General features: G+C 43.0%; 1 protein-coding gene across 1 annotated transcript in view; it reads right to left on the bottom strand.

Moving 5' to 3' along the window:
- Positions 1-14397, bottom strand: part of CHST15 (carbohydrate sulfotransferase 15) — a 48236-nt gene extending 33839 nt beyond the window's left edge. The window contains exon 1 of the mRNA XM_027705696.1: positions 14316-14397. The gene's annotated coding sequence lies outside the window, so the exon portion shown is untranslated. The remainder of the gene's footprint in view (positions 1-14315) is intronic.
- Between the last annotated feature and the right edge of the window lie 11520 nt (positions 14398-25917).

Raw genomic sequence — 25917 nt, 5'->3', positions numbered from 1 at the left:
TCTGAAGTGACACCAATTCCATCAACTGCAGTTGGCAGCCAGATTTTCAAGAACAGATGCATGGCTGTTAATGACAACCCAAAAAACTTAGTTTCTAATGCAGAAAAGTGGAAGTAAGAGTGTTAACATTATAAAACTCTGCAGAGAACTGGAAGCATCTCCAGAATACAACCCATAAAAAAAATACTTTGTGAGGAACTTATCACTCCAACTTTAGCAGAAATAACATGTCTAACCAAAAAACATCTCTAGGAAAATATCTCCCAAGTTTTGAAATGCATTTCCATCTGTTAAATTTCTCTGTTGCCAATAGTGTTTACCTTGAGTCAAAGACATGACTCTTTGATTTCATGAGATTAATGTAATAATTTGGTTTAAGCTGTTAATGCATTCCAAGCTCTCAGACACACAGGAGACTAAGATGGCATCAAGAGCATACAGATGCATGTGGAGGGTGGTTTTAATGTGATATAAACTAGAATTTCCTTAATATATGTCTGCAGCAGGGACTACACTGAAATAAAATCTTCCTAGGGTGTCTTAGGCTGCAAGAGATGGCTTCCAAGCCCATTTATTCTTTCTAAACACTACTATATAATATAAATAATAAATACAAATAAGGAAAACCCCTAAAGCCCTATCAAATAAGTGACAACACAAGCATCCTAGGAAAGCAGTGCTCATTTTTCAAAAGTGACACATAACCACTATAAAACAATGATAAATAAAATATGTATATTATAAGCAGATAACTGTAGAGAAATAGGCTGTATTTGTCAGTAGAAGAATTTAGTCCAGATGATGCATCAAGCTGCAGCTCCAGAGTCAAGGCTCCTTTTAGTGCCTCAGATCCAGGGAAATGTGGAAAATGGGTCTGTACTGAGCTGTTCTGCCAATAATGATATTGAGTTCCAGGTGTTTTTGTAGTGGTCACTAAAAGGAGCTGTATGATTTTGGGAATAAGGCATTGTAGATGCTGGCCCATGCTCAGTCTCCTTTAACACTTTCCACCCTCAATAACACTTAAGAAAACACAGCAGGTGCCACCAAAAGCCATATCAATCATTGCCTTCTACAAGGATCACCCCACACCCAAAGCTAAGGACAGCAATATGCAACAAAGCGACAAAAAATGCCAAATTTTCCATCAAAGCTTCAGGAATGTGACTCACCAGCAGTTTTGGACACTGCAACCCCTCCACTCTGCCTTGTGTCCTCTACAGCAGAGCTCCCACAAGAGCAACACTGCCCACACCCCATCAGCTTTACTTGCCCTGGCTTCAGCAGGAAGAGCTCCAGCATCGAGTCAGCAGCCTTATCATGGAATCTTGTTACAGTTAGAAAAGATCTCTAAGATCATCAAATCCAACCATCAACCACTGTCACCTTCACCACTAAACCACAATCACCTCATCGCTACCATCCATATGTGAGAGCCCCCCTGAGTCTGGGCAATGGGGCTGCCAGGCTGTTTTTTGGTTCAGTTTTTTATTCATGAACTGCTCTGGTGCTCTCCCCGTGAAAAAAAAGGGCAAAACAATTGTTCCATGAGCTCATCTCCTCGCTTGTGCTTTCAAGGGGGAGTTGGCATCTCGAGTGTGATGAGTCCCTTCTGCACCTCCAAAGTGCTTCAGGAGAGCAGGTCCTGGTTTGCAGAGCTGGAGCAGAGCTCCAAACCAGAGTCAACAAGGGAAGGCACCCAGGGATCAGTTCTCTGGCCCTGGGGGGAAAAAAATGAAAGGCCAGGCTGGATGGGGTTTGGAGCAACCTGGGATAGTGGAAGATGTCCCTGCCCATGGTAGGGGTGGGGAAGGAGGTGAGCATTAAAGTCCCTTCCAACCCAAAGTATTCTATCATTCTACTCTATGAATAACTGAGTCAGTCCTGCTCCTTTTATAGCAGTTACTCCACCAGTATGTGGAGAAATTAGGCATTGTAGAACCCATCCATCCTCGTTGCATAAGAGAAATGATAAGTCTCACCACTGACTATTTGATTTAATTTACAATTTTCCTGCTTGTTAAAATCCTGAAAAATGCCTTCAGCACCCAAATCATTTATAATCAAAGTGACTTCAGAAGTTCAGAATAATCTATAAACTCAGAAAAGCTCACAGTTCTTCTCATTAAGTGAAAAAATAAATTATATGCTGATAACATACCTCAGTTTCTTTATTGCCTGGCTCAGTGTTATAAATTACACTTTGATAATAGTAGTAAATCAGAATGAAACCTTTAAATTATATGTGTTTCCTTCCTTTACATATGAAAACTTGCATTTGAAGTTATTCTTACTTTTCCTCCTAAAGGTTACTTGTACAGGCTAAGCTACACCAGCAAAACTGAGCTGGAACAGACAAAATGTATCCTCCAAACATGAACATTGAAAAACAACATATGTATTACTTCACTAATCTTCCTACACCTTCTGTCCAACCTGAAAACTAATTAAATGAGTAAATGCAGTAGTTTCATTGTACCCATTCATGTCATGCACAGGAGACTCGAGGGATGCCAGAATTCACTCAAATATACCTTGGAGTTTGGTTATGGTCCATGAGCATCAGACCTTTGGGGCATGGAGGGTGTGTAACTCCCAAAGGCAGATGTCAGAGTGCTTTTCAGAGGTGCTTCTCAATTTATGGGTGACAAAATGACACAGTACTGTTACCTACACTACCATATGCCAAGAAAATTTAGATCTCCTAACTCACCATTCAGAATCTCATTACATGGGAACTGAGGGATTTTGAAAGAAATTCAGTGTATTATACAAGATAGAAAGTCACAGGCAATGCAATTTCTAAATAAACCAAGGCAGACAGCACTGAATCTGACTTTCCCCAAGTAACCATATTAAACTGAGTGAATTTCAGTCTTTTCATAAGCTCAGCACACAGAGAAAGTAAATTTTCCGAGCTTCTCAAGCTGCAGCCGTGCTCCCCATCCCAGAGCTGTGCCAGAATCTGACTGCACCACAGTGACAGTGAGCACTTTTTGGGGCCAAAGCTGGCAGATGGCACCTTCAGGAGCAATGGTGCAAGACCTGCAGCGAGGAAATGAAACCCTCAGTCTCATAAACAACTCTCAGCTAAGAACTGGAGCCCTCATTAATATAACTGGTTTCATATGAGGTGCTAAAACACTAATTCACCGCATTTAGAAGCCGACACCTTTTTTATTAGTTAAGGAGTGTTTTGCTGACCTTTATTTTTCTCAAGCACAGAAGAAAACAGGAGGGGGAGAGTGTGTCATATACTCTGCCTCCAGCTAGTGAGTGTCATGCTAAAGTACATTTTTCACCTCAGATGACAAATGAAGGCAGGTAGCCTTTCAGCACAGCTGCTCCTGAGGACTCAAATGGAAAATAATTTGGAGAGCAACTCTCACATAATTCACTCAGAACAATGGATTTACATCCTCCAACCTGCATGAGATCCACAGAGTGAGTATGGCTCCATCCCAAACTGAAATCAGAGGGAGAGGACACATTTGAATGTAAAAACACACTACAGTACTGCCACTGGGGGAGAGGGAAGAAAAAACAAAACAAAACAAACAAACAAACAAAAAAAACCTACCAAACCACTGATCATTACCCTTCAGGAAATCCCTCAATCTTCAGCCTTTCTGTTTCAAGTCTAGAAAATTAAATTTCCCCTTTCTAATGGTGCTGCCTTTGAGTACAGGCCAAAAAATAAATAAGCACAAGGTTTCTGTGACCACGGAGCAGGATGAGGGTCTGCACCTGTCAACTTGGCACCTCTGATAATGGGAGGAAAAACGCACCATGGAACACCAGGACCCAGATGAGGAGCCCTTTTCTCACTCTCACTGGTGAGCAATTGGTCATCTCATCCTGCTGCCTGACACTGGTCATGCTCATTGGGCTTGGGATAAACAGCTTTGCATTGGGTGCCAAGTGATGCTTTTCCACTTTGGAGATATATCCCCATCTGTCCATCTTTGCTTCCACTTTTCTTTGAAGCCTTTAAAACCTGAGGATGAGCTGCATCATTCTGTAAGTGGATGCTGCTCTCTGATTTCAGTATTCCTTCCCCTCTCTACATGTGCTTCCACCTTGCTTTCAGTTCTGCATGACTTTAAAACTCCCTTCATTGCTTTTACCTTGGTTCAAGATGAATTATCTGTGTAAGCCATTAAAGTGCCTTTAATGACAGAACAGTTCATAATAATAAAACCGTCCTTTCCATAAAATGTACTGTCCCCCTTTGGAAAATGGAGTAAGCCTATTAATTATTTTCTTAAAGACTGAATCTCAAAATGGCACTGCTGACATTTAGGGCTCATAAAAAATACAAGTCTGTCTGATCTGTGAGAAATGAGTTTATACGATATATTTTAAGAGGAAAATATTTATCAAGGAAGACAGGTGCCAATTAGGAACACAAACAGTAACAAAGCCACTTACAGCAAGTTGCCTTTTTTGGTTTTTTAATCTTTTCCATGCCAAGATCATGTTTCTCCCCAGCATAGTGGTGCACAAAATAAGTGACATCTGGTGGCTTTATGCTGTAATAGAATAAGGCACCTCATTTCAATGCTGTTAACTAATTCAATTTTTAAGTTTACTGCTTCTTAGCAAAGCTTTTTAGATGTTTTATTTACTTATTTTCACACAGATACTTCTGACACCCCTGGGCATCACAGGCCCTCTGCATGGTGACAACTGCTGTTATCTAATTCAAGCAGGATTTTCATATTCAAAAACAAGACTCCAGAAAGGAATTAGGAAGGGATAAGAAAAGAGCACAAAGATTTAGCTGGGCATCACCAGTGAGAATCAAATAGAGCCAGTTTGTAAGAAAAGGCTGTACAGAATTTTGCAAAAGAAAACCTTCACATACTCCAAGAATTCACATGCTCAAAGCAATTAATATCAACTCAGGTCTCTCTGGATTGTTTCTCATTAGATTTTAATTAAACACAAAAGAAACAGCTGCAGTTTTCATTCTGAGTTTAGCAGCAAGCTGGTGACTAAAACTTTTACAAATTTGAAACGACCTTTTCACTTTTTACACCTTATTGATCCTCAGTGATGGCCACATCTAATCCAGCCAACCCTCCTGCACCTAAACCTGCACTCCAGACATAAAGCAATTACAACTCCAAACTCCTACAGCCAGAAATACACTTTTCTTTTAGAAAGCTATAAGCCTCTCTTGGATAATTAATAAACACACTGTCAGTCAGCTACAGTTGAAATTACAAAATTGCTGGCACTGCAATTTCTAGGCTTGTAACACCAATTTCTGCAGTAATAAGTAGTTATGGGGGGAAAAAAATCTGTGAGCACTATTTAACAGAAATGAGATGAAATATAAACAGACTCTAAATATTTATCAGCAGAGGAAGTTCAAAAATATCCCAGCAAAAACGAAGCGGATGGCAGGATAAATCCAGCCCATTGAGGGTTCCTCGAAGGATGTGCAGGGAGGAACTTCATTTTCAGCTTGACATCGCTAAATCAAATTAATTCCTTCCTCCTATTCAACTGCTGCATAAAAATCCTTGATGCCAAAAGGACAAAGCTAAAAATGTCCCTAAACCCATGTCTGGATGCTGCACTCGATGTAAAAGGTTGCCCAAACCCCCTTCCACGCCCTGCAGCAATGCAATACTTTAAATAAAGAGTTGGACTTCGGGGCTTTCCATCACTTTTAAGGCCTAAATATCCTTCCCAGGAATGTCCACCTGCACGGTTGGCTTCCCTTAGCACTGAAATGGGGCTGCACATCTGCAGTGTCTCCATAAAAGGGAACCTCAGGGATAACACAGCTACTGATAGATGATTTCAAAGAGAAATATTATTTCCTCTTCGCATTCCCTCATCCCCACCAGACATTACCCTCACCTTACGACCTCCTGGCTGAGCTAAATAACATATGCAGAGAAAAGCACAGCTGACTGACTTTAGCTCCAGCCACTCATCACAGGGAAAACTTCTTAAGATTCCATTTCAATTTATTTTTTGAAATCCTGGCATGCTGAAGTCAGCAGGAAGACATTTCATTGACTTTAATGAAGCCAGAGGTTCATCCTGAGAACTGCCATTTGGAATGAAAACAGCATTTATATTATCTCATTTGAAACCTTCCAATTCTTTTGTTAAGTGCAACTTAATGATATTTGCTATTTCGGAATTATTTGCTATCTTTGAAAATAGAGAAAGAAGGTTATTAAGGTGCTGCAGTGGAAAATGTTTAGTGATTATGGATGGGATATTCTTGTTTCTGGGACAGGCAAGTATTTTTGACACCTAAATATTCGTGGTCATAAAAATTTATGTTCATTTTGTCATTATGAAAAGCTTTAAAATTTAGGAATTGTAATAGTGAAGCAAAAATCACTGTTGATATTTACATGTTTATCTGCATTTTCACGGTACATTTTAGTGTTTGTTTGTGTTTTTTTTCATTTATTATACATTGTACTAGCACAGCAAGACAAAAACCTGGAACACTGGATAGATAACTACACCCACTTAATGGGTACCATTAAAAGAAAACACTATCAAAACACAGCAGAGGCTTTTTATGCATTCCCCTGTATTACACCAAAATGAGTTATTGCAACATTCCAACTCCGATACCAAACCTCAGGAATGCTCAGTTTTCAAAGCTGGATGCAGAAATGAGCAGCAGGTGATTAGAAGCCATCCCAGAATTAGTGACTTAAGTTAAAAGCCACTCCCCGTCAAGCTCTGGAGTGTCACAGCCAAGATCTGCTCAGGTTTTCCAGCCCCACCACTGCAGCCACACACTTTGGAGAGCAGAGGGCTCTGGATTTCTCCAAAACAACTGGAAAACATTTGGAGTGCTCCTATTTTGGAGCAGGCAGGTTCTGGTTCTCTCACACCAGTGAAAACCAAAAGCTGAATTATTCTTGATCTACCCTAATGCAAGATGAATCCACATGGGATTTCCATGGATACCAATATCTATTCCATTTTACTATGCTCTGTGTTTTTAATTTTGCTGATCTCCTTAGCAATGTCCAAAAATCCACTCTGAAAGGTTAAAAACTTCAGTATTTAAAATCAACTGATGTTAAACATATTATTTCCTCTTTCCTCAGTGAGAGGATGAGCTTAGGTTCCTCTCTTCCCTTCTGTTCACCTCTCACATCTCATTTCTTGTTAAAACTGTTTTAAAGATGGTATAAATAGCTTTGCAAAGTAATTCTAATACGAAATGTCAAGTGCAATAGTGGTTTCATTCTGATTTATCCTTATCTGATCCTCAGGCAAGTTAATTCTCAGCCTGAGAAACTGTTTTCAGAGCTTCATAATTTATGAAACTTTTCACCTGAATTATTTACTTTATGAATGGCTCTGATGAGTTGCTCAGGGTGTAAAGCTGTAGCACTCAATGCTGACAGGCTCAAGAACATGGGGTTTTCTCTTTAAATTAAGGGCCCATCGTTACACCTCATGCTGTAATTTCTATGTTCAGTCTTTAGTGCACAGCAGTGCTTTTATCTGATTTTTTATTGCTTGCAATAGATGCAGTTACAACCCAGATGCCACGGTGCTCTCCCAGCCCAGAGCTCCAGGGAAACATAAACAAAGCAGAGAGTCCCCGATCCTGGGGCACAACCTCACAGTGGGAACCAATATTCCTTCAGGTGGCTGAACTGGTGCCGCCTCTGCATGGCATCAAAACCCGATCACGGAATCAAAGAGCCACTGAGGTTGGGAAAAACCTCTGAAATCATCAGATCCAACCTGTGACCGACCTGCACCTCGTCACCAACCCAGAGCACCGAGTGACAGGCCCAGTTGTTCCTTAAACACCACCACGATCATGACTCCACCACCTCCCTGGGCAGCCCCTTCCAATGCCTGATCACCTTTCCCACGAAGAAATTCCTCCTGATGTCCAACCTGAACCTCCTCTGGCACAGCTTGGGGCCGTTTCCTCTTTTCTGTCACTAATTGCCTGGGAGAGGAGATGGATTCCCACCTTGCTACAACCAGATGTCGTATCCATCACCTTGCTGATGGACACATTCAACCTGCTCCTCTTCCACTTCAGCAGCAGCATCCAAAATCCACTGTAAAAGTGGCCCCAGGAAGTTTCCTCAGGCTTCAGCAATGAAGCCAGAAGGACGAACTGTACAGCAGCAGCCCTACAAATGAACTAAGTGGTGATGGGAGACAAGAAGAGGAGCACGATCACCAGCCTAACATAGTGAAACAATCCATGAAAAGCTGAATTTTCAGAGAGTTCCTGGAGAATCTTAGAAATCTGAGATTCATTATCCCCTTCACTTACTTAACATTATCTGTTTAACATTATCTAATACCTTCATAGCTCAGTCATAAGACAAATTACAACTAAAAAGTAGCTGAAATCAAAGAGGCCTGGAAGAGATATTTGATAAGGCATTTGACAGACTTGCAATGAAGTGTTGGTTTTAAGGTCTGCTGAAGAATTTTCAGGAGATGGAGCTCCCCTGTGAGGAGCTGGCCCTGCAGGCAAACCCATCTCATTATGTGATATTCTCCTAATAAACTATTAAACCATCCTTCTCCATTTCCTGCTATTTCTAGATTTATACAGACAAACCTCCTGGCTGCACCAGACAAAGAGTCCTTCTTCTTCTTTGGATTAATAAATTCTGGTTCTTATGGACCATTATATCCTTGCTTAGGATATAACCTTAGCACACCAAGGTTAACACTGGGCTTTTACATTTTCTTCAAATTATGGGCAAAACCTTCCAGAATCCTGATTTCTGTTCCTTTTTTCCAGAAGTCTTTCCTGTTTCTTGGTATGTCACTACAAATTTGGTGCCAGTTCTAAAACACTTTCATTAAGTGTTTTCTTCTCCACACTGTTCCAAGACCTGAATTTCAGCTGGGTATGTGGAGCACGTAAGGACATTCCCATCTTCAATCACCTGAAATCATCCAATATTACAAACTCACCTCCAACATCCTGCCCACCTTCAGAGCACTCTTTCAACACTGCAATCACCAGGCTTCTTCCACCTCCAAAGTACACATTGTAGATAAATCCTTTTAATTTTTTTTATGTATCTTACAGAGGTTTTCATTTTTCAAAGCAGTCTTACCTTGTTTTCTCTGCACGACTTTGAACCTCACATTTTATCTTTGCCCTTGTTTGATCTGAGAGTTCTTCCCACTTAAAACTCACCTGTAACTCAATGATTGCCATTGTTTGAAAGAAATGTCCTTCCCTATATTCCATGCAATCCTGAGAAGTTACCAGTCAAACTTGTCAGATTTAAGCCAAGCACCAACACATGCCAAAAAATTAATAATACAGAAGTCTTTTTCAATCTCATCTGTTTTTTCTAATTTTATGGTAAGATAGCAGGGTACATTCACCCACACTGAACATCAAGGTTTTTTACAGGAAAATATATCTCCTTGTGAAACTTATTTTTTCCTACTGGAGGGCGTGAAGCAAATAAAAAATGTCAGTTCTAGTATTTTGCTATTTAGGGACAGATCTGCACCTTGGGCAGTGTACAGTGTACGACCTACCTTAGATACAGAGCTGGCATTGAAAAAACACATTATTTATAAAATGGTGTGCATATTTGATGAGCCCAAATGATGGCACATTAAGTTTTTGAATAAAAAGTGTGTATTTAGTACTGCTTGGTATATTATACCACTCCATCACCCCATTTCTCCACAGAGCTGTGTTCATTTCCAAGGAAACCTATAACACAAAAGGCAGCCACCTTGGGAGCCACGTGCCTCCCACCATCCCTAACACTTCAGGAGCTTTCTGCAAACCAAGGGGGAGAAGGTTCACTGCATCAGGAGCACCAAAAATGTTTCTGGAGCTTATGTGTACTGCCTCACTTCTGACAAGTTCATATGGAAGTCAGCAGTCACCTCTGAGGTGCGGAAAACAAGGGTTTCAGCCAGTTCAAACTATTGTGGGAATTCTAAGAAGCTGGATCAAGGAATGAGAATAGGTAAGGCAATGTGTTGGGGTTGGAGAGTGCAGGCAGGAGAGTTGCTCCAGTCCGAAGATGAACAGAGGCATGGAGCATCAATCCCATGAGGAAAGGCTGAGAGAGTTGGGGCTGCTCAGCCTGGAGAAGGCAAAGCTCTGGGGAGACCTTGGAGCCCCTTCTAGTGCATAAAAGGGCTCCAAGAGAGCTGGAGAGGGACTTTGGACAAGAATCTGGAGTGACAGGACAAGGGGGAATGGCTTCCCACTGCCAGAGGGCAGGGCTAGATGGGATATTGGGAAGAAATTCTTCCCCGTGAGAGTAGTGAGACATGGGCACAGGTTGCCCAGAGAAGCTGTGGCTGCCCCATCCCTGGAAGTGTTTAAGTCCTGGCTGGATGGGGCTTGAAGCAACCTGGACTAGTTGAAGATGTCGCTGGCCATGACTAGGGGGTGGAACTGGTAGTTGTTTAAGGTCCCTTGCAACCCAAACCATTCTGTGATTATCTTACGACCTCTGGTGTGCTGCCACTAGAGGACAGAGGTAGAGCATTGGGACAGAGTGTGGGGTGGACCACTCATTCCTACTCACATTCACCAGCACATCAGGTCTCCCATCCCCACCACAGCTGCCCTGTCATTGCCATCAACCACCAGAACCCAACAGGACAATATTTTTCCCTCTGTTTCTCCTCACAAGGTATCATGGACATCACCTGGTTATCTCTTCTCAGCGGTCGCCACGCTCCTTAAAACTAATGCTTACAAGCCACGTTCAGCTGCTGCTTGAAACCAGGTGTAACAAAAATTAATAAATATTCCACGGAAAAGCTACATTAACTGCTTGCCCCTCAAGTGCTGTTTAGTGGCATGTCAGGCACAGCTGTGTAATCAAAGGATTACAGAGCTCCCATTGCTCCGTGCCTGCCGCACTCCACCTCCTCGGGAGCTTTCCTGTCTCCCTCGCATGTAAAACCCAAATCCAGGAACCAGGACAGAATTGTAATCCTGTCTTCGAGCCCAGGAAACAGAGATGAACAGGCTGTAGGGACAAACAGCCAGTGTGACTCTACAACACGTTTTCTGTGAGATACATGGGCAGCCACACGTGTTTTTAAGAGATAGGTGGACAGTGCTATAGATAATCAGTTCATTTTAGTGAAATTGCAGTGTAAGTGGAGAGATGGGTGTTGGTCAAGCTGCTTTGGGATAAGGACTTGCAGAAGCTCACAGATCCCTTCCCCTCTCCTGAATAGCTGTATTTAGACTCCAGATCTGGCACCACACTTGGTCAGTAAGAAAAACAGGGCACTTCACTAAAAAAGATGAATAAATAAGACATACTAATTTAAGGGGGAAAGCAGTGAAAAAAAAAAGCTATCTTATTGGAAATCTACCTTGTTTTGCCACAGCACTTTGGATTCTTCCAGTTGAGCAGCATAACTCCAGTCAAGGAGTATGGTGGGAATTTAGAATTACCCCTCACTGTGCGAGGTATGGAGGGAAATAGGAGGGTTAGGGGAGGAATGGAAGCCTGAAGACAGTGATTAAAGAGCCCAGTTTAAACCAGGGTGCAGCTTCTGCAGCTCTCTAAGATGCTTGGAACAGAGTGTTCCACAGCAAGTATCCAGAGTAGCAGTGAATGTTTAAACAGCACATTTCCTTGGAGTTCCTGATTGTGGAATATACAGTAGCTGTAAGAGTAATTGGGAGGGAGAGGGAGTATATTGGCACCTGCTTGTGTCATGGCTTTCTTCACCCTAGTGATGTATCTGTGCTGAAAGAGAAATGCGGATGGGCTCTCTAACTTCCTAAAACAATTTGTTATTTAGGTGAGATCAGACCACTGCTGGCTCATCTCTGGAGAAAGTACATCAGCATGTGAAGGTAACACAATGCTGAGTTACAGCTCCCAAAGATTTTGCTCCATGGACCTATGAGGAAGCACTCAGACTAGGAAAAGTAGTTCATAATAAGAAAGATTCCCTTCCTAGTCAGCAGAGGAATCTGGTAACAAATCCTTCTTGGTGAAGGGATTGCAGTATCACACCTAACAATGGCTCATGATCATGGCAGAGTTTGCTGTCATCCCCCAAACAACTTGATCTTCAATATACACAGACACTTTGAGAGATGCTTTAGTATTAGACCATAGTCCATCTTTAAATACATTTTCAGTAACACAGAAATCTCCTGAGCTACCAATATAAGCTTTGCCCACTGAAACTCCCCATTCTCACAGAGCTCCTGACACAGGCTGCTTAAAATAATGTTAAAATATAATATAAGCAGTATCTTATTTGCATCTCTATGGTTATGCCTACATAATCCTGTCCTTGCTAATGCTGCTAGTGGATTACATACCTTCATCCTTCCACTTAAACCACATGAAATAATTCAAATATGAGGGTCTGCTTCAACCTTCTCATTTCTATGATTTCCAGGTACCTACTTTTAGTTTAACAACAAAGATAAAATCCATTACTCTCTTCCACTGCATTAGTGGAATTAAGTGTTTTGCCATGTAAATCTCCACTGTATCATAATGTTCCTGTTACAAACCACCAAATAAAACACTCTGAATTTGAGATTAGCCCTCCTATTACAAAATCTGAACCATAAAACTGTTTTGTTATTGATCTCAGAACTGCACAGTGACTGCACTCAGACACAGGATCTAAGTGCTATTAAAAAAAAAAAAAAAAGGAAAGAAAGAAGGTAGTTTCACTACTAAATCTTCATACAAGTAGTTTCCTCTTTTCTGCATTCAAATTGATTTTCTTTCTTTTGGCATGTGAAGAACCAGATGAATCCCTTGACTCAATGCCCAAGAGTGAAATGGCACCAGCAGCAGCAGAGAAGCTCTCAGGGCAAGAGACATGTGACAACATTTTAATCACTGACAAAAAAAGGCTTCAAGACAACTATTGCACTAGTGTTTACTGTTTATAAGTGATATTTACTATTTATAAGTGAGTGTGTATATATATGTCTGTGTATAAAACACATATATCAATGCATGTAAACAGCATAGATATAAATATATATGTAGAGTTCAGATAAATATTGAAACCTTTTATTGATGGAAATTTCCCTTTTTGCCAGAGATCAAGTACTCCCCAGTTAGTATCAAGAGCAGTGCTGTTCAATCAGGTGTTTGTTTATCCAAATGAGTGCATATGATTTTCAGTTAAACCTTAAAAATATTTACTCTTTGTGAACAGTTCCAGCAAACTTTGAGATTTAATCTGTGAGATTTAATCTGTGATGTGCTCAGCTGGCTACTCTGCTTCTTTTAGTCACAAAATATAAAAGGCACGTGTTTGTTCTACAGGAGATGATGATGATGGTTTTTTTGGGCTGGCTAACAATTCAAGAAGTGAAAGCATTCTTATGTCATATGCAAGGAAGTCAATGTGTTGGGAACTTCAGGTCATAGAATAATATAATAAATAAAACTAAAAAAAATCCATATCTTAAAGTTTGCTAGGTGTTTAGATGCACCATCCAAGCCATACTATCATTCATCCTATTAACCTACAAATCTGGCTGTGTCTAAGAAAGCCAAATGACTGCAGAGTACAGCTGTAGTATTACAATGAGGCAGCACAGGGGAAAAAAAGAAGAAAAAAAAGATCATATATAACACCGCCAAAGTTCAGCTGGTGAATTGTTGCTTAACAGACTCTGACCATAATAACCCGTCACTGAACCTTGCCTGCATTCTCAGCAGCTATGAAGCTATTTTTAACAGCCACCAGCTCGCATTTAAGAAATACCCCTCTTCACCTAAAAATATGCATCGGTGAATGGCAACATCCATCCACGGCTCGACTCCAGGTAGGATGCGCTGCCGGAACTGAATGGGTCTTTCAGAAAAGCCCCTTTACAAGTGTCTTCTCTCCCAGACCCCCCCAAACCCAGCGCCATCAGCGGCCGCAGGGACCTGCCCAGCGCGGGCAGCCCGGCGGGGTGACACCATCTGCGGCACCTTTGTCACCGCTCCGTCCCCCCGGACCCCGCTCCGGGGCGCGTTCCCACGCCGTGCCCCCCCCCTCCCGCAGCACCGGGGGGATGCTGCTCCCGGGGAGCGCCCCGAGGCGCCCCAGCCCGCTGAGAACGGGGGATACTCGTGTGTCCCCCAGGTTTTATCCCAGGGGCGCCTCCGCGCCCGCGGAGCCGGAGGCAGCGGCGGGACCCCCGTGCCCGCGGGGCTCCGCTCCCGGGGCCGCCTGCCCAACTTCCCGCAAAGTCCCGCCGCCTCCAAACTTGGGGAGCCGCGGCCTGGGGGAGCACCCCTTCCATTCCCCTTCCTTTCTCTTCCCGCAGCGCCCATCCCCGCGATTCCCGGCGCACCCACCTCCGCCGGCTCGGCTCGGCTCCGCTCTGCCCCGCGCCCGCCGCCTCCGCCGGCTCTGCCCTGCGGGAGGGGGGTGGAGGACGAGGAGAAGGAGGAGGAGGAGGAGGAGGGAGGGAGGAGGAGGAGGAAGGAGGAGGGAGGGAGCAGCCCCGCCGCTCCCCGGCCGCGCTGCGCAGCCCGGGAGGCGGAGTGCTGCCGCTCGGCTCTGCCCCGCGGCTCCGCGGGGCGGGGGGTCCCCGGCGGTGCCCCCGGGGATGGCGGGGAAAGAGGGGCACGGACAGAGCCGTCCTCCCGCGGAGGAAGCGGCGCGGAGCCCCCCGGTGCGGGCGGAGCGGGATGCGGGGGTTCCCCCGGGCATCGCCCCCGCGGCATCCCGGTCCTCCAGCACCGCCGCGGCAGCGCCGGGTGGGATGGCTTGAGAGCCTTGGGAAGGAGACGGACCTCTCGTGATCCATCCGAAAGGAATTCAGGCTGTCCCGAGCGAATGGCGTGTAGGTGGGACCGGCATCCCAAATCCCGGCGTGCAGGCAGAGGTCAGCCCGAGGAGACTGGGCTCAGATGCTGCCAGGACTCTGTGGCTGGAGCAAGTCAGACCTTCCTGCTGCACACCTTCCAGACCATCTACTGCCTGGGCCAGGCTTGAAATGGCAACAGGACAGACATGGGCTAAGGAGCCAAAATCTTTTACTTGGTGCATGCAAGGCTCATTCTCAAACAAGAGGATCATACCACAAATTAATAAATATATACAGATAAATTGAGTATATGCATAACTGTTAAAGCGACAGAGGGCAGGTTGAGATTAAATATTGGAAACAAATTCTTGGCTGTGAGGGTGCTGAGGCCCTGGCACAGGTTGCCCAGAGAAGCTGTGGCTGCCCCATTCCTGTAAGTGTCCAAGGCCAGGTTGGATGGGATTTGGAGCAACCTGGGCTAGTGGAAGGTGTCCCTGTCCCACGGCAGAGAGCTAGAACAAGATGGTCTTTAAGGTCCTTTCCAGCCCAAACTGTTGTATGATCCTATGATGATAAATGTGTATTTAAATGTATAGTCTGCTTATTAAGTCATCCATGTGATACGTGCACATCCCTTCTGTGACAGAGCACATACCATTTCACATGAAGGTTTAATGCACTGCTTGCAAAGCCAATGGTATCTGAAGAAGGAAAATTCTTCATATTTCCCTCCTAACACTAACTGCTAGGCTTAAATCCACGTGTTTAAGACTCAGCAATATTATTTCTAAGTTGGAGGTGATGAAGCGTGAGCTAAACATGAAAGAACAGTGAATTTTCTATTTTAGTACTTCCTTTCATGATCAAACCCATCTTTGGTTTTAATTTTCAGAAGCATCTAAAACTTACACAGATTTGTGGGAAAATCTGTTTTGAAGTGAAACCATATGTAACTTAATAGTAAAATGCAAAACAGAAGCTTACAAATTACACAGCTATGACTTGGAGCCAAACAGATTAAAGATTTCAAGCAGGTGATTGCACACCTGTAAGACCATATATAAATAACTAAAAGACAGACTTTAAAAGTCACACATGCACACATTTTCTACACCACAGTGAGTATATCTCTGTTCAGATCACATCTGACTGTCCCCTAGGTTTTAGGTAAAAACTCACACAAAATAAAGCCCCTGAGTAGGTGAAACCTGTGATTTATAAAATACTCACGGATATTCAGTTATTCTGGGTTAAATATACTGCCCTCCAAGGTCTTTTTCAGCCTCCTGGGATGCTCTGAATAGCAATTACCCTTAGCCAGATTTCTGTGTAATTATACTCCCTTCCTTTTTCTGGTTTGTTTTTTTTTTTTAAATAAAGAAAATCAGAGAAGCTGTCATGAAAACAAGATCTTCATTCCCTGAGGAAGTCTCTGTTTACATTATTCCTCCCCAGCCAGTAGCTGGAATAGGTATCTTGATGGTGGTATCCACATGTGGTACTTCAAAATTCCAGGCACTCCATAAAGGTTGTGTCTACTCATATCACAGACACTTACAAACAATCTTCAATGTTACCTGGTGAGATGGGGAGGGAAGTACAAATTTTTATGGAATAATGAATCACGGTCCAGGAATTAATTGTGTTACCATGAACAATCACAGAATCATAGAATGGTTTGGGTTGGAAGTGACCTTAAAGATCATTTTGTTCCAACCCCCTGCCGTGGGCAGGGACACCTTCCACTAGACCAGCCCCATCCAATCTGTCCTTAAGTAATTCCAGGGATGGGGTACCTCCCCACCCTCTCAGTAAAGGATTTTTCACATCCAATCTAACCCTGTTCTCTGTTTGAAGCCATTCCCTCTTGTCCTGTCAGTACATGTTCTTGTAATAATAACCAGAGGAAGAAAATTGGAATAAATAGCCTAAAATCTAAAAGCTAAGACTGAACTTTAATTCTCGTGATTCAAGGAGTTCAAAGAGGGAGGAAATGAAGAGGTTTCAATATAGACATTATAGTAGAACTATCTCTGACTGGATTGGTTTTCATAAAAAGAAAGCTCCTGACCTCCACCTCTGTAAATACAATTTCAGCTGGTTGCCATGCTTACTCTGCAACATATGATGGATCATCTCACTTCTAAAACAAGTTTATACATATTTCTTAGCTCTGAGCAGGCTTATCTGGTGAAAAAAAGATGAGGGAGCCCTTTAGTAGTGTTGAAAATTGGACACACAACTAGCAGCGAAAGTGTGTGAATTTAAAAGGTGGTTTTTAAGCTGGGGAGTCCTTCCTCATTGCTGCTGGCTGTGGTTTGGGGCAAAACTCTGGTGGAGAGGTCCACTGGCTGGGTTTGACAGCAGCAGAGCTGTGCATTTGTAGCCAGATTTAACTCTGGGATAAATAAATCAGATTGTGTCCTCAGAGCACCGCTGTAATGGGATGCTAATCCCGGGAAACGGGCTGCTTTTCCTCCACGTGCCTATTACAGCATCAGCATCTCCAGGTTATTCTCACAGGGAGGGGTTAGAAATGCAGATGTTTCTGCTCTGTGCTTCCTCTCTCCCAAAGTCAAAAACCAGAGGAAGAAGTTCATTGCCCACAAGCACTCAGGAGGCTTTCGCTTCCCACTCCGGCTGCTTTTGGGGAGCCCTTTTCCCATGACCTCCCATCCATCACCAGACAGTGCTTTCCAAAGCTTTTCTCAGGGGATGTTGCTGCAGGGTACCAGCATAAACTAATATCCTTACATCAAATGTGATTCCACCAGAAACGGATGTGGGTTGTGAGGGGAAAAGACAAAAACTTCCCCCAAATGCCTCTGTCCCTGTTCTGCCCTGAGCTGTGAGGAGCAAAGGGACCTACCAGGTTCCCCAAGGGAGCTGCCTGAGTGAGCACCCTCAGGATTCCCCCTTTGCCCAGCTGAGCAAAGCGGTAGTTGGAGCTGGAAACAAATAATTTCCTGGGTGGGGACCTCTGAATCTGTCCGGGGAGTTTCCATGCAGTGAGCCTGGAAAACCACAAGGTGATATATATGTTGTACTTAACAGCTTTAGGATTTCCAGTGCCGTGCCGCTGAGCTGCTCTGCCGAGCAGAGCCACGGCACAGCCCAACACGGCACAGCCCAACCCCACAAGGGTGCTCAGTCGCACAGTTGCTGCCTCGGGCTGGGTTTAGGATGTGCAGCCGCTGCCCCCCCGACACCCCCAGAGACTATTTCAGCTCTCTTCCAACTCTGAGACTTTGCTCTGAGCTGCGAGTTGGTGCTGTGAGAAAACTGCGGGAAGATTTGCTATTCTTAGTTTTCTCTTCTCCCATTAAAATATTGGTATAATTCTCACTGGAATTAATGGAATGTGTATATTTTAAAGAAATGTGTTATTACTTTCATTTTGCCCCTGGTATCCTGGCAACAGACACATTCCTAAAATACAGATCGCTAATTTCGTATCTTGTACATCCTTCAGCTCCTGGTAAAGGGTATATCAACCTTCAAATACTCAAAATGCTTTTTTGCTCTTTTACCAACTTGGATTGGGAATTATTCTTCTTGGCAGGCACATCCCTGGAGTGCATCTGGGAATTCATGCTCAGTCTTTAATTGAAGACAATGCCTTTGTCCCTGGAACTGGCAAAAATTAATATTGAAACTTGATTAGATAAATGTGTCAGAATTTGTTTTCCCACAAATGGTCTGTTAGATCTTAATGATGAAAGTTGAGGGCCAGTTTCTTTCTGCCTAATGCCATCCTTTCATCCTGAGCTGTGTGTCCTTCAGCACCCTAAAGAGTTCCTTTTTAGCTGTGATCTTTATGCCCTCCATGTACTTGTTGAAGGGTATCATTCCCCTCTTAGTCATCATTTAGCCAAGTGATGCATATTAAGTTCCTTTAATCTGCACTCATAATTCAGTCTCTTCAGACCTTTAATCATTTTTATTGCTCTTCTTCTGAATTCCTTCCAATTTGTCTGCATCTCTCTGGCAGTGAGGTGCCCAGAATTTACTGCCTTATTTTAGAAGTGATCTCCCTGCAGCAACGCAAAAGATGTTACCTCCTGCTACTTTTGTCTACCACTGATTTAACAATATGCTGGAATTGTGAAATAGCCAGGAATCAATTAAAATAGATTTTAAATGGTTCAGTGCTCAGAATTACCATAAAGCTTTCGTGGCACTGCACATGAGAAGGCTTGAAGCCAATGGAAACCTGCTGCTCTTGGAAATACGTGTGTGTGACTTCTAGGGCAGGAGAAACCTTTAAACCTGCTGCATGTGCACAGCTCTGTGAGCCTCTAAAGGAATCTGAACTGGGAGTTATGATTTAGAAGACAAATGGAGACGGGTTCAACTGGCACCAGAAACAGCTCGTGTGTGCTGATGGCCCAAGGGTTTGACACTGCTCCTCCTAAAACTCTTATGTGACAGCACCCAAGGGCTCATCACAGCAATGGCAAAACTAGGTGAGGCAGCAGCTTGACATTAGGTTGGTTCAGGCTCTATTTAAGTTGGTTTTGCTTTGATAAAAAAATAAAAAAAATTTTAGAAATCTCTAATGCATTATGAGCTTGGATTAACAAAGAGCTTGAGACAGCTAAGCACAGACTAAACAGGGGAAGATGTTCTGAGATCTCTCAGATGTTCTGAGATCTCTGAGATCTCTCTGGAATGATCAGGTCATGAGAAAAGATGCTCCAAGTCCTCTCAGATCTCTGCTGAAAGGATGAGGTGGCTTCTCTGCCCCCATCACGTGTGATTCAAGGCACATCTCACTGCCACTGAAGTCAGCAGGAGCTCTGCTCCAGGTTCCTCCTTTCCCATATGAACAGCCCTGTGGTTTCATATTGCTTTTGTGGATAACGAGGGAAGGGTGTTACTCTTGGAGGAGTTTAGTTTCTGTTACAGAACAATCTTTTTCCCTCTGTGTCACAGACATAAGCTGCCACTCTCCAGATCTATTTTGTGTGTTACTACATTTGATTTCTGAGCCACTGGTAGGGAATTGTGGGTCACTGGGCCCTTTCATTTATACTCTAGTGCCCTGAGTTTTCACCTTCATGTCATTTATTACTTCTCCTCCAGCTCCTGGGTTCAAAATGGAGCATTTAAAATTTGATCAGGGATGTGTTCTAATAAGTGTTGGATTATATGTGTGCCTTTTCCCTTTTTCCTTAAGTGATTTTTACAATTCTATCTACCTCAAGAAAAATGAGATTAGCTGCATTTTATAAGCTTTTTTCTCTGCATCCTCTAGTCCTTCCTCTTTCCCATCTGTTGCTCTTTATTCATGCCTAAACCCAAAATTCCTTGCAAACCCCAGCCTTCAGCAGGGGCTCCAGAGTTATAAAAACAGCTTGTGGCATGAAACACATAGAAATAGAAGATATGTCCATGCACATATGAGTCTCCCCTTAAAAATTGTTTACATTCTGGATAAATGTCTCATATTGCTGGACAAAAAAAAAAGAAGACTGTTTCTTTTAGCCACAATTTATAAATATTTCAAGTACCAAGGCTGATTTATTAATGCTGAGTTTGTGGGATGAGCACTCACTGTATGAAATTGCTGCTATCTGTTGCAATAGAGGGTCTTGTATAAAGAGCAAACCCTGTCACTGTATGAGAAGGGATCCAAGGGGGAATCTGGGCATTCCTCACACCTGATGACAAGTTGCCACCTGGCCAGTGTCAGAGGAGGGAGGGGCAGAGTCTGGAGCCCAGCCAAGAGGTCCCACTCTGCCACGGTGGGATTGTTGGGGTGGTCCTGTGCAGGGCCAGGAATTGGACTTGATTGTCCTTGTGGGTCCCTTCCAACTCAAGATGTGCTATGATTCGATGCTTCTGTGCTTTTCCATGCTCCATTTTAGCCCAAAGGGTACCTGGTTCCAGGAACAGTGAGGTCACTCACTGTTCCTGTAGCTATGACATCATCAATGAGGTCACTGCATGAGGTCAGCCTGCTTTTCTAAGAGGGTTTACTGGTGTGGAGATGGCCTGTGCCATCCTGCTTTCCTTCGAGAGCAGAGGATGGGCCTTGACCTTGTACAACTGCAACAAGATGAATTTCCAAACCTGCTTTTGCTGGATTAGCCTTCATTTTAGATACACAAATAAAGTCATTTAACTTGCAAGATGTTATATGAAAAATACCACCATAGATCAACTGTCTTTACCTTCAAAGTTATGAAACCCATTATTACAAAGATCAGTCACATACCTCCTTGCTGACATAATGATAAATGTTTTCTCCGAGTGTTATTCTATCTTCTAATTTCAGAAAAATTAATATACCTTTCTTCTGCTTTTTTTTCTTCCTTTTTTTTTTGCTAACTCAGGCCTTGTTACCAAGCCATTTTAATTTGCAATCATTCTTCCAGTGCACCTGCAATGATAGAACTGATAAACATTTTCTCATATGATAATTTTTAATGACTACCACAGTTGCAGCCTAATTTTAACATTAGAAAAAATACCAGAGATGGCGGAAAACAGAGAGATAAAACTCAGTCTCCCTCACACAAGCAGAAGAAATAGCATGGGAAAGATGAATTTCATACATATATTATGTTCAGCAACCTGGTCTAGTGGGAGGTGTCCCTGCCCATGGCAGGGGTTGGAATGAGATGGTTTTTAAGGTCCCTTCCAACCCAAACCACTCTGTGGTTCTGTGATTCTGTGATTATTTACTCTTAATGCATTTTTTTTCTGACAAGTTTCCAGTCATACAGTTAAAACGCTGCCACTTTTGAAACCGTGAGGAATCCCTCAATTCCCCTTGTCCTCTCCCAGTGCCTAGAAGCTGAAACCTAAGAGCAGAGCTTCTGCACACTGCTAATATCTTGCTGAATCAGGCAGTTTGGTGCAAAGCCAATTCCTGTGACTCCTGTGGTCTCGCATGAGAAATTACCTCTGTTGAAGAAGCGTTGACCATTTAATATACAGTGCTCATGACTCACCATATATTCAGAGAGCACTTTGAGGTATTTCGATACTGCCTCTGTATTTTTACAACCTGAACATATTCCCTGGAGATTTATTCAGCTTTACATTCTTTTTTTTTTTTTTTCCCCCTCAGACACATTTCCAGGAGTTTTATGGGGGAGCAAAGAGGGAGCCTAACCAGTGCAGGCAGCTCGCTTAATTTAGCACAGTCCTGTCCTTTCCAGTTCACCCACCTGCAAAATGGGAATAATAATAAGCACTTAAGGGAGAATATTCACATGTCTGGCTTGAGATCTCTAATGTTCGTCTCTCCAGAGGCTCAGCAGAGGGAAATAGCTTCTAATTCACATGCTTTGAATGGGCTTCTAATGGAGCTTGCTTCTCTTCTGGCAGTAAGGTAGACCAAGTTCTCAGCTCAAGCACCCCTACTCAGGCATTCCAGTGACATACCAAAATCCAGACACTCTGAGCATCCTCTTTCATGCCTCATCCTGCCAGCACTTCCATGCTCAGCTTCCAGCTGTGGAGCCATATCTGACTAACTCAGTGATTTTCTACATCTGCAAAGTGGAGGGGGTTGCAGGATGAAGACCATGTATGGCCCCAGTGATCAGCAAGGGTGAACAAATGAGTATTTCAACAGCTCTTTATGTGTATTAAGCTCAGTAAAAGCACTATTAATTATCAATATGGCCAGTCATTATTATTTATTAGTGGTTAGAGCAAACTACCGAGACTCACATCTCATGTTTCAGTCTCAGGGCTGCAACTGTGTGATATTGAGCAAGTCCCTTCGCTTCTCTTGTCCTCATTTTTCCTGTCATTAGGACACTTGCATCATCCTTAAGTGTGATGTGAACCTTAATAAGGCTTGAAAAGAGCTTTGAGAACTTCTGGTGAAAAGTGAAATATTAATATCAAGAGTGGCTGTAGAGCAGAGGAGACAGAGGGAGAGTCTCATCCCTATTCCAAGAGCTTGGAGCGGTGCCATGGAGCACTTCAATGGCTTGTGGATTCTACCCAGCAACAGCGAGCAGGGCAGGGAAGCACACCCAGCCAGCTCTCCTCAAACTGGGAGCCAAGAAGCACCACCAGGGAGTTCAGATTTGGAAAACCCATCCCTCTATTGCTTTTCCTCTGGATGCACAGGCAAACTGCCCAATGGTAGGCACAAATAGATATTGAGGCATCCAAACACCCGCTTCTGGGCACAAAAATGCAATTTGGGAGCGTGTTTCGCATAGCAGGACTGGCACAGAAATCAATCTTTATTTCTGAAAATCTTCTCTTCAGTGTTTAGCCTTTGTGTTGATTATATGAATCAGATCCCTATTACAAATAATCCTCACGTCCCAGAAACTAATGTGCTTTTGCTTAAGAACCAAGACTTTCTGCATTTCACCATCATTCTGTTTATTACCGATTCAGCTTTCTTGACAATGACAAGAAATGTCTTTTTCCCTGGAATATTTCTGGGTGGTAAAATTATGGTGTTAGTTGTGGGCAGTTGGTGCTGTATCAACTCACCAAGGCTGTATTGCCATATTTAATCACACTGTTAGGAAGCCTGGACACCTCCCTTCACGCCTCTGGTTTCCACAAAATCCTTTGGCCATTGCTAATTTTTTCAATTCACTTTTATGGCTAAGACAGTGGCTGCCAGTTTCTGCCTGCTTGGAAATATAAGAGCAAGACAAAATGAAAAAGTGACAGCGACATAAACACTACTGAGAGGCCTTAGTGTGCATTTTAAGGACTGCTGTAAATCAGAGTGAGGAACAGAGACAGATTAGTAATGCCAAAGCAGAGAGGTGGATGTGCATGCTGGGATTTACATATTCCTGTAAAATACATCTACATTTAATTTATACCCAATGCTGAGGGCATTGTAATGTTGAGGGGAAAAAAAGATGTGTTGACAGCAAGGTCAAGCTCTTGCACAGTTCCTCAAGCTCTGCAGGAGTCATTGATGGAGTTAGTGCAGTTTCCTACAGTGATTCAGTCACATTTTCTTATTTACATCTCCCACTCTCTTTACACCTCCCTGGTAGAAGCAGAGCAATACATTATTCTAGGTGATCATATGCAATAAATTCGTCTTCACTTCAAATGTCTTCTAACTTCTGTCACCAGGTGTTTGCTGATACTCTGTAAAATCCAGCTGCCTTCCCCAAACTGAAAAGCCAAACCCAAATACCTGAAATGAGATGAGTTACACATCCACACATACATGTGGTGTTTGAGGTAATGTAGCAGCCCCAGCTAAAGCAAATTCTGTGTGAATTTGACCCCCACCCCCAAAAAAAATTGCATTCATGAAAGTTACATTAGTACAATGTCAGGTTTAATATCTACCACCTCTTAAACCAGGGAACCCTAAAGTTAAATTCACCTTTGGAAGCAATGCTTGGCTGCTCTGAGTTACCATCTGTAGTATTTTACATTACTGTTTATTCTGTTAAATTTATGCCTTAGTGTGCAAAAACATCCACAAACTATGAAAGCAAATGAGCAATGTGACAGCTCTCAGTGCTGTAAAGACAAGAATTTTGACATTATCAGATTTTTCAGACCTGAAAATCTCAAGGCTCAACCTTATGTAAACTTTTGGGCTTTAAGTTTAAAATCTCTGCTTAGTACTGGAAATCTTGTAATACTTTTTCCCTCTGACTGCACTTCCAGAATACTGGAATTACCTCTCATGTTAGATCAAAACAATACCTATGTTTGAGAGCTCTTTGTTCAGAATAGATTATTCTCTCTCTTGTAGAACATATAACTACCAGTATCAAAGGCTTCTGTAGGAGTTTTTAGGCCTATAGCAAAATATCATGCAAAAACCTTTGGTGCTCAGTTCCATGTGCTCCCAATCTCAAATGCAGCCTACATATGAACAAAGAAAAATGGTTGGGAAATCTACAGGGATGCAAAAGAAACCATATTTGATGATTTACTTGCAGGTGATTATTTTTCGTGCAAAGTGATGCAATGTAGAAGGGTGCAAACTTCAGTGGGGTTGACTGATTTATTGAACGAGTTCTACAAAGCTCCTCGAACTTCTCTGCTCTGGTGGGCTGCAATTTCAAGGATTTTCTTCACTTGTCCAGGACTTAAAGGCCAGGTTGGACGGGGCATGGAGCAACCTGGTCTAGTGGAAGCTGTCCCTGTCCATGGCAGGGGGTTGGAACAAGATGACATTTAATTTCCCTTCCAACCCAAACCAGTCTGTGACTCAGTGATTTGCAGTGGTTCATACCAAGCAGTGAGACCACTGGAAACGTTTGATGTGTTTCCCACAGTGATGGAGATCAAACACAGAGATGGTTCACAGCCATTGCAGTGTTCCTGACCCATGCCAGGCCAACAGCTCTCATCTTGCACAGATGGGCTGGAGACGTGCAGGTCTGATGTGTGGACAGGACATCTGTGCCTTCCTGGAAGCTCCCAGCTCCCTGGACATCAGGCAGTCCTGGGATACAACCTCTGGCTTGGCTCTATTTTGCCACGCAGGAATAAAATCCTGTGCTAGCACAGTCATCCTTGTCATGGAATCATCAGTGAAGCTGGTCTGGCACGTCCTGGCTGCAGCTAAGGCTGCTCTAAACTCAGCTGGTGTATGGTTTTCATAGGGAAAAATGATGTAAAAGGAAAGCTTTTTGGATGAGAAGATGCAGAACTGCCTAGAAAAGCTGCTGGAGCACCATTGCTTTTTTTACTTCTGGTTCAAAAAAGCAATGTCAGTCTGACCCATATGCTGGAATCTGTGCAGAAGCCCAAAAGATTTACACACTCTCTGGAAGGCAAGTGCCCATATGGTGTCTTCATTCATTCATTGCAGTGCTGGTAGGCAGTAGAAATACCTCAGGGAGAAGAAGTTGGGGATGAAAAGATATTTTTAATAAACCAGACTGCAGTGATCTATAATAGGAAATAATCATTGAGCCTTTTCCACAAATATCTAAATTTCCGTCTCCTACTTTCCCTTCCAGCGCTGGCAGAGAAAAAACAGAAATAAAGGTTTCTTATACTGTAAAGCACTTCAAAAATTTCCCAGTTAGCAGCTTTCTACTGTATCAAGGTTACTGTTAACATTATTAATAATCATTTTCATTTACACTACTGCAAAGCCATTAATGTGATGAGTGTTATTATCTTTATAGCAAAAAGTATTTATTAAAAGCATGTACAGTGAAAATTGGTAA

This window comes from Neopelma chrysocephalum, unplaced genomic scaffold (assembly GCF_003984885.1).
Source record: "Neopelma chrysocephalum unplaced genomic scaffold, ASM398488v2 Primary Assembly neopelma1_347, whole genome shotgun sequence".
In the NCBI taxonomy this organism is placed as follows: domain Eukaryota; kingdom Metazoa; phylum Chordata; class Aves; order Passeriformes; family Pipridae; genus Neopelma; species Neopelma chrysocephalum.
The sequence above is the reverse complement of the archived record's forward strand: the minus strand, read 5'-3'. Positions and strand labels throughout refer to the sequence as shown.